This window comes from Delphinapterus leucas, chromosome 7 (genome assembly GCF_059928025.1).
Source record: "Delphinapterus leucas isolate spDelLeu-1000000601 "Yukka" chromosome 7, BTC_Dleu_Yukka2, whole genome shotgun sequence".
NCBI classification, from domain to species: domain Eukaryota; kingdom Metazoa; phylum Chordata; class Mammalia; order Artiodactyla; family Monodontidae; genus Delphinapterus; species Delphinapterus leucas.
The window spans coordinates 51,089,084-51,098,862 of NC_143135.1; the positions used below are offsets into that span (position 1 = coordinate 51,089,084).

The window sequence follows — 9,779 nt, forward strand, 5'->3', positions numbered from 1 at the left end:
CCTCCTTGTTGTTCATTGATAAACTGAGCACAACCCCACCTCAGGGATTTAATGCTTACAGTTCTCTCTGCCTAAAGCATTCTTCCCTCAAACTTTTAATATGACGTGTTCCTTTATTTCATAACATCTCTTCTCAAATTTCACCTCACCAAAAAGGCCTAGGTCAACCAATCATATCTAAAAGAGACCCCTCCTGGGAATTCCCTGGCGGTTCAGTGGTTAGGACTTGGCACTCTTATTGCCAGAGGCCCAGGTTCAATCCTGGTTGGGGAACTAAGATCCTGCAAGCTGTGCGGCACAGCCAAAAATAAAATAAAATAATAAAAGTAAAACAGACTCCTTTTCAATAACTCCCTTTCCCCATACATTGCCTAATTTTTCATATCTCTGCCCACTAGAGTGCCATTGAAATCAGGGACTTTAATTTATTCACTGCTATATCCCCAGTGCCAAGATTGTATGTGCTCTATAATCCATACCAGCAATTTAGCCATTAATTATTTTGTATTAATATCTTATGTCCTCAATCTAGTCTTCCCCTAAACAGACTAAATATTATTTTCAAATGAAAATCTCTCAATTCTGGATATCCTCTCTCAGAACTTTCAATTCAACTAGTGATAATGTAGAAGTAATTTAAAAAGGAGAGAATGGTAAAATGAAGCCATATTCTTCTTCTTCTGGGATCCTCTTATAATCAGCTAACAAATCAGTAAGTATTAATAAGCACCTTTAGGTACAGAGCACCATCTTATTAAAGAAGGATATTACCTAGCTAGGTAGTAAAACATAGAGAGGTACATAAAAATAGTAATAAGATGGATAATAAACACATGAAAAGACACTCAGCATCATTAGCCATCAAGGAAATACAAACCAAATCACAGTGAAATACCATTCAATTCACATTCACTAGGATGACCAAAATAAAAAAGACAAGTGGTGGAGAGGATATGGAGAAACCGGAACCCTCATACACTGCTGGGGGGAATAAAATGGTGCAGCCACTTCACAAAACAGTCTGAAGTTCCTCAAAGGGTTAAACATAAAATTACCCTGTGATCCAGCAATTTCACTCCTAGAATTCATTTCTTCTACCTAAGGGAAATGAAAACATATAACAAATATCCACACAAAAACTTCATATACAAATGTTCACAGCAGCATTATTCATAATAGCTAAAAAGCAGAAACTACCCAAATGTCTATTAACTGATGAATAGATAAATAAATGTGGTATATCCATACAATGGAATATTTTGCAGTAAAAAGGAATGAAGTATTGATACATGCTACAACATGGATGAACCTTGAAAACATTATACTAAATGAAAGAAGTCTGGTCATAAAAAGCCAACTACTATATGATAACTTTTATATGAAATATCCAGAATAGGCAAATCTACTGTAGAAGATAGATTAGTGGACTTCCCTGGTGGCACAGTGGTTAAGAATCCCCCTGCCAATGCAGGGGACATGGGTTTGAACCCTGGTCCAGGAAGATCCCACATGCCGCAGAGCAACTCGGCCCGTGCGCCACATCTACTGAGCCTGCGCTCTAAATCCCGCAAGCCACAACTACTGAGCCCACGTGACACAACTGCTGAAGCCCGTGTGCCCAGAGCCCGTGCTCCACAAGAGAAGCCACCACAATGAGAAGCCCACACACCACAACAAAGAATAGCCCACACTCGCCGCAACTAGAAAGAGCCTGCGCGCAGCAACAAAGACCCAACACAGAAAGAAAGAAAAAAAGAAAGAAAGAAAGAAAGAAAGAGAGAAAGAAAGAAAGAAAGAAAGAAATTTATTTTTTAAAAAAAGAAGATAGATTACTGGTTGCCTAGGGCTGGTGGAGATGGGAGAAGTATGGGGTGGAATAAATAAATAAATAAATTTATTTTTTAAAAAAAGAAGATAGATTACTGGTTGCCTAGGGCTGGTGGAGATGGGAGAAGTATGGGTGGCTGCTAAAGGGTACATGTTTCTTTTGCGGGTAATGAAAATGATCTAAAATTGACTGTGACAATGGCTGCACAATTCTGTGAATAAAAAAGCACTGAACTGTACACTTTAAATGGGCAAATTGTATGGTACATGGATTATAGCTCAATAAAGTAAAAAAAACTTTAAAAAAATAATCTGGGGTTTATTTCAGGTTCCATTTATCAACATTCTTACCATTCACATTCAAATTAACATTTATTCAGGGTAGGATTTTCATCTCACAGCAGCAGCTATCAAATTGCTCACCAGAGCTCATCTTCGGACAGACTTTGAACACGTCCTTGGCATTAGGAGATAAAATAAGAGCTTATAAAAGCCAAGCACAGATGAGACTGGCCTTGGCTGTGGTTGCCAAATATATGGAATTTCTAAAAATTAAAATAGTTTTTGTAAAACAGTAAATAAAAAAAAATTTTAAGGAAAAAGAAAAGTTAACATTTATTGAAGGCTAGATAACTCTCACTTTATTTTACTCAATACAACCAAAAAGGCTGTGAGACAGGAGTTATCAACTCATCCATTTTGCAGGTAAGAAATCCATAGCCCATAAAAGTTAAATGATTTAGGGACTTCCCTGATGGTCCAGTGGTGAAGACTCCACGCTCCCAATGCAGGGGGCACAGGTTCAATCCCTGGTCGGGGAACTAAGATCCCTCACGCCGCATGGTGCAGCCAAATAAATAAATGATTTCAGACCTATAGTAAATTATCAGAGCCAGGAGTTGGTCCTGCATTCACTATCTCCAAATCTAGGGCTCTTTCTGACCGCTCAAGCCCAACTTCTTGCTAGTAAGCATAATTAAGACCTAGCTGTAGCACTTACTCATAAAAGTAAGTACTAAGAACTAAGAGATCATAAGAACACATTTATAATCACAGATTAACAGAATGATGATCAAAACTGTATAACACAAAATCCAATATCCCTGCGTTTAACTACTGGGTCAGCAGTGCTATGCTACATGAAAAAAGAGTTGGCTGGATCTGATTCCCAAGGTCACCTATGTGGGGGAAAAAAAAGAAAGAAAGACAAAAAAAAGTTCACAGCATTCCCCAGTAAACCAATCAAGAACCATGCACACTTCAGACGGGTTTGTAACTGACCTTGGTAATTCCTGAAACAAGACATCTTAATGATACCACCAAAGGCACTTATTAAAAAGCTAGGCTGTGACAAGGAAGTTTTTTGGGGTGATGGAACTATTCTGTACTTTGACTGTGGTAGTGATTACACAAATCTAAGCATTATTAAATTCTGACACAGAAAGGTCAACTCTACTGTTAACTTAAAAGTAAAATTTAAGGGGCTTCCCTGGTGGCGCAGGGGTTAAGAATCTGCCTGCCAATGCAGGGGACAGGGTTCAAACCCTGGTCTGGGAAGATCCCACGTGCCGCGGAGCAACTAAGCCCGTGCACCATCAACTACTGAGCCTGTGCTCTACAGCCTGTGAGCCACAACTACTGAGCCCGGCTGCCACAATTACTGAAGTCCGCACACCTATAGCCCACGCTCTGCAACAAGAGAAGCCACTGCAATGAGAAGCATGCGCAGCACAACGAAGAGTAGCCTCCACTCGCCGCAACTAGAGAAAGCCCGCACGCAGCAACGAAGACCCAACGCAGCCAAAAATAAATAAATAAATTTATAAAAAATAAAAGTAAAATTTAAGAAAACCTGCATACATATTAAAAAGTAAGCTGTTGTGCATCAAAAGACATTATCAACAGAGTAAAAAGGCAACCCATAGAATGGAAGAAAATATTTGCAAATCATATATTGATAAAGGATTAATATCCAGAATATATAGATAACTCCTAAAACTCACAATAACAACAACAAAAACCTGATTCAAAAATGGGCAAAGGACCTGAACAGACATTTCTCCAAAGAAGATATATAAATGCTCAATAAGCACTGAAATGATGCTCAATATCACTAATCATTAAAGAAACACAAATCAAAACCACAATGAGATACCACCTCACACTCATTAGGATGGCTATTACCAAAAAAAAAAAAAAAAAAAAAAAACAGAAAATAACAAGTGTTGGTGAGGATGTGGAGAAATTGGAATCCTTGTGCACCATTGGTGGAAATGTAAAATGGTATTGCTGCTGTGGAAAACACTATGTTTCCTCAAAAAATTAAACAAAGAATAACCATATGATCTAGCAGTTTCATTTCTGGGTATATACTCAAAAAAACTAAAAGCAGGGTCTCAAAGAGATGTTTGTACACCTGTGTTCATAGCAGCATTATTCACAATAGCTAAAATGTGTAAGCAACCTAAGTATCCATTAACAGTGAAGGGATAAGCGAAATCTGGTGTATATATACAATTATTCAGCCTTAAAAAGGAAGGAAATTCTGTCATATGCTACAACATGGATGAACCTTGAGGACATTATGCTAAGTGAAATAAGCCAGTCACAAAAGAAAACTACTGTATGCTTCCACTTATATGAGGTACTTTGAGTAGTCAAAATCACAGGGACAGGAAGTAAAATGGTGGCTGCCAGGAGTTGGGGGAGGGGACAATGGGGGGTGGTTGTTCAATGGGTGTAGAGTTTTACTTTTGCAAGATGAAGAGAGTTCTGGAGATGGATGGTGGGAAGGTTGCACAAGAATATTAATGTGCTTAATATCATTGAACTGTATAGTTAAAAAAATGGTAAATTTTATGAGCCACAATTTATTTATTTATGAATAAATAGATAAGCTAGGCATATGTGGTAATGTTACTTCAAGTAAAATTATAATAATAGCTAATGTTTATGAGTGTTTACTATGAGCGAGCACATTATTTCACTTAACCCTGACCATAACCCCAACTATTAGACCTCTCTTTCACAAATGAGAAGGCTGAGCCTAGTAAGGCCAACCCACTTGCTCAAGATCACATAGCTAGTTAACTCAGACTGAATTCAAACTCAGGCAGTCTGACTCTATAGCCCAGGCCCTTAACCACTATACTACAGCATAAAATACTATATTAAATATCACAGATAGAAGTTGACAAAGATAACTACTCAGGCTAGTCCTGACGACCTAAGCTTTCAACTGAACAGAGCCACATTAGAAGCAGACATACTATACAACCAATATAGCAGATTAAAAGCATTGTGGAAACATCAAGAGCATTCTTGTAAAAAAAGTACATAATTAAATGTAGCTGGCTCCACAGTCACTCCCTTCGGAACCATGCCCCAATGCAGCCCATAAAAGAAAAAGCAAAATAATGACAGTTCTAGATCATCACAGGCAGGAAACACACACACACAATCTATTAAGACCCCCTCTGCCCGAGACTCCAGCATCCCAAATTCAATACTGCCCTCCAATACTGTCAGATTCAAAGTGCCACCATCCTACTTTGTGGCACTTTGTACTTTTGAGTAGTTTTCATATTTGCTCTGGGCAAAGGACTGTCCCCTTTAGCCCAAGGCTCTGCAGAACAAACATCACACTCTGTATCCCCATCCCACAAATGGATGCTATAACTTAACTCCATGCCCAACACTAAGCAAATATCCCTAGTTTCTACTTAAGTTCTTTATTCCCTCATACCTCATAGTTTATGACTTATGTGTCAGTGCTTATTTATCTGAAAAGCAGAAACTTTAAAAAAGAAAAAAAAAAAGCAGCACAATAAGCCAAACTAAAGTGCCAACAGCATGAAGGGGACCTAAGGAGGAGCTTGATGATGGAAGAGAGGGTACGTGGAACTAACTTTCTAACTTTCTGCATAATCAGACCTTATTATTCAAGGAAGGTCAGTGAAGCCTCCTCAGCACATAAGTTCCTTTCTCTCCTGTTGCTTCTATCAAATAAACATAATACACCAAATAATAAATATACCTGTTAGCTGTATTTATTTAATCCTAGACTGCATTTAAGTCTCCATGTTTCTTTGTAAAAACATCTTAGTCCTTCTAGGAATTTTAATCTGTTCCTTAAAAGGAATCACTGATTAAACAAAGTGTCAAAAGGTTCACATTCAACCAAACTTAACTGAGCACCTACTATGTTTCTGAATTAGATTTTTTCACAGGAGGTTTTTCATTTAATCCTAAAAAAGAATCATTTGACTTAAGTATTATTGGCTGCCACCCTTCCTTTTTTTTTTTTTTTTAACCACCAAGTAAAGTGAGAATCAGGCGGTTAAGTAGCTTGCAAAGATCTCACAGCTAAAAAGCAAAGGGAAAGAAGTAAAGGAGCCAGGATTCAAATTCTGACCTTCTATTTCACCTCTCTAAACTTTAATTTCCTCATCAGCAAGAAATATTACCTATCTTCAAGAGTTGATGTAGGGAGGCTTCCCTGGTGGCACAGTGGTTAAGAATCCGCCTGCCAATGCAGGGGACAAGGGTTCAAGCCCTGGTCTGGGAAGATCCCACATGTCGCGGAGCAACTAAGCCCATGAGCCACAACTACCGAGACTGCACTCTAGAGCCCACGAGCCACAACTACTGAGCCCACGCGCCGCATCTACTGAAGCCTGCGCGCTCTAGAGCCCATGCTCCGCAACGAGAAACCACCACAATGAGAAGCCCGCGCATTGCAACAAAGACCTAACACAGCCAATCAATCAATAAATCAATAAAATTGTTTAAAAAAAAAGAAGAGTTGATGTAGGAATTATATGCAAAGCACTTAGATCAGGGGCTGCTCCTCAATAAATGTTACTTTATTCCTTTTTTCCTTCATGCTTGAAATGTCTGGTTTGTTGGCTTATTCCAAACAAATGGCAATTTTTTAAAGTTTACACTTTGTTTTTCTTAGCTATCTTATTAACTGGTTTTGTCTTGGTCCTCACAAGGACGTTCATAATCCTGGGATATCTTGGGAGCACTTCTGGCTCACCTAGCAGCTGGGATGCTTGCAGCAGAGCTCATTTTGCTCAGAAACTTGCATAGAGACTACTTCCTCTCCTCTATTCTCCCTTAGACAAACAGACACATACGCAGGTGGAAAATTTTTTTAAGCCACAATTAGCTTAATTAACATAAAGTGACAGAAATAGAAAAAGCCACAGTGTTCTAGCCAGGCAGCAGGCTGCAGGGGAAGCAAGAATTCTCTGGCTGGCAAAGTGAGAGGAGAAATAAGCATCTACTGGGGAGGAAAAGGAGTCACTGCCATGTGGTGGGGACTAGGGAATATCTAAAATGGATGGTCAGCACCACCCACTGGGGCCCTCATCCTTAGTCCTCAGGATGGGTCAGGTGCCCCTGATTTATCAAACAAAAACTCACGCCAGACGAAAACGTGATTATGAGCTCCTTAAGGGCAGAAATTATAACTTACATCTAGATCCCCAGGCACAGAACCTGGCACAGAGAAGCACTCATATTTGAATATATAAATAATTGCATAAATGAATAAAGTCAGATTAAAAGAAAGAGCTTATCCATCTTTTCCAGTGTACTAGTACTACACAAGGAGGGTTCCTATAAGCACCATGATGCAATCCATAATTCCTCATAAATACCCACACACACAAAAGTATGGTGCATCTGCAGGCCATCTCCCCAAGAGCTCTAGATAACCCACAACTGCTTCTGGAAAAAAACAATGACAGCAAGTCCCTAATAAAACCTATCAGCAGCTCCCCACTACCTTCAGAATAAACTCTATACACCTTAATTAGCAGGTAAGGTCCTTCTGTAAACTGGCTCTTGCCTTTCTTTCCAGATACACCTTTTCAAGAACTCTGAGCACCTGCCAAACATGAAGCCCTCTGCCCCTTAAGTATGCCCTGAAAACCTGCTTCAGCACCTTTGTTGCTGCAGTTCCCATGAGACTCATCACCACCAAAATTTGGTTTACCTAAGTTCAATTCACCTTTCATGAAACAACTCAGGTCCCATCCATTTTTACAAAATCTGTTATAATTGACCCAGATCATAGTGTTCATCTCCTTTCCTGACTTAAGGCAGTACTATCCATAGCTCTCATCCCGTATTCAACAATACCATGTTGTTATCTTTACATAGAGGGCATATATCCACACATAGATCAATACAAGGGTATGGGGATTTCCCTGGTGGTCCAGTGGTAAAGAATCCACCTTACAATGAAGGGGACGCGGGTTCAATCCCTGGTCAGGGAACTAAGATCCCACATGCCATGGGGCAATTAAGCCCACGCGCCACAACTACTGAGCTCATGTGCCTCAAATACAGAGCCCACGTGCCGCAAACTACAGAGCCCACGCACTCTGGAACCCACGCACCACAACTACAGAGCTCATGTGCCCTGGAGCCCGTGTGTCACAACTAGAGAGAGAAAACCCACACGCCACAACTAGAGAAATGCCTGTGCACCACAACAAAAGATCCCACATGCCTCGATGAAGATCCCGTGTGCCGCAACTAAGATCCTACACAGCCAAAAAAAAAAAAATTAATTAAAAAGAATACAAGGGTATGTATGGTGTGCTCCTCCAACCAGTAACTCTCATTACAGCAAGAACATACCTGTGTTACTCTATTGCCAGTGGCTAGAAAACTAGCCTATCTCTAGTAAATGCTGTTTGTTCATGCAAAAATTGTACATTTTTTTCCATTTTAAAGTGCAAGTGCCAACTAATATAAGTTATTATATTATATAATAAAGGGATTACCAATTTACCAGCTTTCTCATCAATTTTATACAATAAGTGCTCTCATAATAATGATCAAAAAAAAATAATGATCTATCTCCAAACTTTTACAAGTTCCTATCTCCAAATTTCTTTTTGAATCAAAGATAAGATTACACTGTGTACAGCGACGTTTCAAGAGTAACTATGTTTTACTATGTCTTGATTCTTGGAAAACTAGTAACCTGTGAATGCTCTAAGACAGTGGTAACTGTTTAAGCTAGCATGTGACAATCAGGTATACCCATTCATCTTTTAAGACTCATAAAGGTATGAAACTTTTCTTAAATCCCTCTCCCCACTGCCAGAATTGACTAATCTACTTCTTCCTTTGGGTTCCACTTTACCCCAGATATTATCTGACCGAACCCTATATATATTTCTATCATAGCACCTATTACATACACTTAATTATACTTCCTTACTTACATGCCTGTCTACCTACCAATTTGCCCTTCTGGATGTTTGCTTTCCCATACATTAGCCACACATACCTTCTTAAATTCAAATTTATGTTAACTAAAACTAAATAAAATTTAAAATTCAGTTCCTCAGCCTCACTAGCTATATTTCAAGCACTCAACAGCCACATATGGCTGGTGACTACCACACTGGATAACCCAGATATAGAATATTTCCATCACTGCAGAAAGTTCAATTGGACAGGGCTGTGTCTAGATTGTGTATGTTTTCTGAGGAACACAGTCTAGCGGGCAGTTTGGCAGGAGCTATGCCTAATTCATTTCTCTATCGCAGCATCTAGCACTTACTAAACTCCCAGTAAATGTCTCTTAGGAATGACACTGGGTAACAGAGAGCTTGTCCCACCTTTCGTATTATCACAGCCCACCAGAGTCTCTGCTCCATAAGTTCAATGTTCCTTATAGGCTAGAATCAGTATAATTACCCACCATCATCCCAACTTGTGGAAAGAGGTAGGAACCACGATAGCTAGAGGTAATGAGAAAGCCTTTGTTCAGTCCCTCTCCCCAAACCAAGGCTCCACTGTTTAATGTAAGACTTGATAAAGAAGAAGCTTATTTCTTGTTTCAAGTTTGGCAAGTAATTAAACTGCAGTTGATTGTAAAAGGAATTTCTTTCAAATACTGGAACAATCTTACAACTCGGCAGAAA

At 39.3% G+C, this 9,779-nt stretch overlaps 1 protein-coding gene across 5 annotated transcripts in view; it reads right to left on the reverse strand.

Moving 5' to 3' along the window:
- The window catches only part of FAM168A (family with sequence similarity 168 member A), a 202,009-nt gene that overhangs the window by 140,225 nt on the left and 52,005 nt on the right, over positions 1–9,779 (reverse strand). The window lies entirely within an intron of this gene.